Raw genomic sequence first — 4,082 nt, 5'->3', positions numbered from 1 at the left:
ATAATATATCATCTTTTTTATTTTTATATAGCGCCTTTTCACAGTGGAACACCCATCGCAAAGCTCTTTACAAGATACGAGACTAGAGTGTAAAGGTTGATAAGAAGTAAACGTCTCAGTTGGCAGATGAGTCTTACAGAAAAGGGGAGTGGGCTTCTGCCGAACGACGCTCCACGAGGAGGGTTACCTGACTTGAGCCCAGGTGTGACTCAGTGTATTGGTACCCACATATGCACTGCACAGGAACTTGGAGATAAGCTCCCTTCTTTCTTTGGGTGCATGTCGTCTTGAGCAGGGGTTTGTTGGTCTGAAAGCCCCGCCCCAGTCCTCTTGCACTTCTGTTTGATTTATACTAGTAGAGATGAATTATTCAATGCTGCTACATGGACAGGTAGTCAACGAGAAAAGGAGAAGGGCTCATCAGTGATTTGAACTCCGAACTTCTTTCAAATCAAATATGATAACTGTGTCAAAATGAATCTCTTTAACTTCCAGAAGCACATTTAAACAGTCGAGAATAAATGATATGCAGCTGCTAGCATGTGTCAATATATTTCCCAATAAACAAACCATAACCTTCCTGCATTTCTTTTTACTAGTAGTAAGAATCAGTCCACGTTCTGTATGCCACTTATTTTAATTAAATTAAACCAAAGAAATCGTACTCTAATCTATATTTGTAGTGGTGCTGTCTTCTCTGTCGTGTTCCCTTGTATAACTGTTACTGCAGCAGCCCAGGCCAGTGAGGCACGATCATTTCATTTCCATTAGTAACTCATACTAGCACTCTGTTTAGAATGTGAGGTGTTTATCTTTAGTATGGATTCAAGTACAAAGTGACATGTTATGTTTTCGGTTAGAAAGAAGAGACGTTCAGTCGTTAAGGTATATTAACAAGGTAAGCGTACGTCTGTTTTAATGGATGTATAACTGTATTTTTCGCCAGGCATGACAAACTGCATTTTCATTTTTAGCTTCCAGTAGAAAATACTTTTTCCATTGACTATTGTTGATTGTTACATTTTGAGTTGAATATTGTGTAATTGACCGCAATTTTTGTGTGCGCTATATAAAAAAAAAAGATGATTATTATAATTCAGACTGGGCAAAGGCACTTCACTGAATTGATTTCCCCACAAATGGAATACATCCACTCTTCAAATTCCACCACCAAACAAACACAAGATTAATTGATTTATAAAATAATACGTGAATAATGTTGACAACTTTTTTGTTTAAATTAGCGTTAAGCATCTGATAAACGACTTTTGATCATTCCGTAATTTAGGAGCCGCTAGAAAAAGAAAGTCCTACCTCCTCCCATGCTGCTTTTGTTGACCCTAGGAATAACCAGCAGCCCCTCATCCTGTGATCTCAGAGTGTGGTTTGGAAGACACAGGGTCAGTAACTCCTGCAAATAACTAGGTGCTAATCCATTCAGGGACTTGTAAGTTAACAGCAAAATCCTAAGTTAAAAACTGTCAACACATGTAAAACAAATTTATACGTTTGATTATTACTGAAAAAGGGCCTCGTCCGGGATTTGAACCCGGGACCTCTCGCACCCAAAGCGAGAATCATACCCCTAGACCAACGAGCCAGCTAAGGTAATCAGGAATCATGCTCCAACTGAAATTCTTTAAAAACGCCGTGTGCACGTCGTGGCACCCGTCAGCAACCCGTGGGGGGAGAGTAGAGGGAGGGGGAGAGGGAGGGGGAGAGGGACGGAGGGAGGGGGTGTTTTCGTATGACGCTTAATCCCAGTTTCACACCCACCGGAGTGTATTTTGTATTGTTTATTTATTTTACTTACTGCGTTATAATGAAAAACAACCGCATTTTACAAATGCAATGTGCTTTCAGTGTATTAAACCGAACGTTGTTTAAACAAAAGTCAAATCAGGGGTCAAAAAACAAACTAAAGATCTGCCGGAAATATTATTATTTTTGTATTTTAAACAATGGCAATTCCCGTGTATCTATTCGTGGCATGCTGTTTTCATTCCGATGACCTAGGGAGTCGGACATTACAGAACGTTTGCTTGGCGTAGGCGCAGAAAAGGGCTGCGGAAGTGCAAGGGCAGTACACCCCCCCCCCCCCCCACCCAAAACACCCTTTTTTGCGCAAACAAACAACTATCAAAAAAACAATCATTGGGATGCAGTACAGTATACTGTAGTTGTGCAAACATTTTAATATTCTGTATATTTGTCATTTTTTGTAACGCATTTCACGCATCAATATTAGCTTGAACAATTACAATGGTTCTCACAGCTGATACCGTCCTTGGCTTTATGGTGTGTATTGAATGTGTGTAATGGAAATGTAGCAGAGGTGTTTTCGTGCTGTTTTGGTGTTTTGGACTGCACTGAAGTTTGGATCCACAAACTGGATAACACAGGTATACATCACAAACAGAAAAGTGGGGAATATGTACTCTCATAGGCTAAGGTCCAAATTCTGTATAAAACGTATAGGCGTAATAATATAGCCTATAGGTGTCCATAGAATTCTATAGACACACCCCCGGTTTGAAATTCGTTCCCGCGCCTCTGCTATCCCATGTAGGTTTTTCTCAGCATTGCATTCTTCATTCTGAACATTGTGTTGGACGTTCAGAAAAGAAAGTGGCTGAGACAGCATGCAATAGAACTACGAGGATAAAGCGCAGCTGATCTTCTCTAAGGATAACGCATTGCAAAGCTTTTCCCGTTGGAGAGTTGGTGGTTAGTGGGAGCACTAGATGCCTTCCAAGCAGTTGACCAGGGTTCGATTCCGGCCAACGGCATCTTTGTTATTGTCTATTTGTTTCATGTGTAAAAGCTGGTATAGCTGGCGTAATACCTGCAAACCAGTGTGCGGTGCGGATACTTGTAGGGCGGGTCAATCTCCACCTTAGTATATTATTATTACAGGAATTTGGGAACAGGATTATCGCGCTGTTTTGGTCGTTTGGGTTTTGGCGAACTGCACTGAAGTTGGGAATCCACCAATTCGGCAAACAAGTATACTATCACAAAAGAAAGGAATAGCGGGGAGGGAAGAAAAATAGCTGTACGTAATAGCCTATAAACCAGTTGTGGGTGCGTATACGTATAATCTCACCTGTAATACTATAGCCTATAGGTCTCCTATAGAATTCTATAGACGTTATTGAGAGGTATTATTTTCATAAGGGCACATGCGTTGTATTAAATACTTTTGTGCATGGGTTGCGTTTTTGAGATGCACACGTGATTTTGTTTAGAAACGTCATACTAACCTTTGTACTTGATAACTAGTTTTACGATTGATGTCTATTATGAATACGTTTTTGTGAGTAATTTGAAGCTAGTCATATGTTTCACTATAGCCTATAGGTCTCCTATAAAATTATATAAACTTGTTACATGATTGATTTATTAATGTTTGGATATACTGTTACTTGATTGATTGCTCCGCTGCTCACAGTTATAGTAAATAGCGTTAGAATGTGTTTTGTTGAAAAATAAAATAAAAAAGAAACAACGTTTTTGACTGATTTAAATGTTGCTGCTGATGTATTTACTTCTGTATTGTTTTTGTGTGTGTGTGTGTGTTGTGTGTTGGGGCGGGGGGGGGTAAGAATCTTTTTTTTGTGTGTGTGTGTGTGTGGGGGGGCGGGGGGGGGGGGTCTAAAAATGTGGGTCTGTCTCAACGGAGGGAAAAAGGAAGGGCTCGTCCGGGATGTGAACCCGGGACCTCTCGCACCCTAAGCGAGCATCATCCCCCTAGACCAACGAGCCAGAGGTCGGAAGGATTTTGTACCACCGAGATTCCAAAGAAGAGCAGACCTACCTGTGCTGTTATGAGACGACGTTATATTAGGTCTACTTATCTTGGAGAGCACAGTAATTTTGCCGTCACTCCGAGCTGTGTTCTATTGCCTGTTAGGCCGCCTGACTGATTTAATGCTGGTGGCTAGCATTTCTATGGCTATCGAGGGTCTGTCGTTATAGACGAGGAAGGAAGTTTAGTTGGGATTTCGTTTTGATATGTTTGGAATGGATACTTTAGTCAGCATGTACTTCAAGATGGAAATTGAAAAAAAAGAGACTGGGTT

The 4,082-nt window shown here is 40.8% G+C and overlaps 2 non-coding genes across 2 annotated transcripts; both read right to left on the bottom strand.

The window, feature by feature from the left end:
• Positions 1 to 1,528: 1,528 nt before the first annotated feature.
• trnap-ugg lies at positions 1,529 to 1,600 on the bottom strand. Its single transcript has one exon. It is a non-coding gene; the product is annotated as a tRNA-Pro (tRNA).
• A 2,093-nt stretch (positions 1,601 to 3,693) lies between these two features.
• trnap-agg lies at positions 3,694 to 3,765 on the bottom strand. The gene has a single exon. It is a non-coding gene; the product is annotated as a tRNA-Pro (tRNA).
• Between the last annotated feature and the right edge of the window lie 317 nt (positions 3,766 to 4,082).

Source organism: Polyodon spathula, unplaced genomic scaffold (assembly GCF_017654505.1).
Source record: "Polyodon spathula isolate WHYD16114869_AA unplaced genomic scaffold, ASM1765450v1 scaffolds_4235, whole genome shotgun sequence".
Taxonomy (NCBI): domain Eukaryota; kingdom Metazoa; phylum Chordata; class Actinopteri; order Acipenseriformes; family Polyodontidae; genus Polyodon; species Polyodon spathula.
Note: the sequence above shows the minus strand (reverse complement) of the source record. Positions and strands in the feature narration are given on the sequence as shown.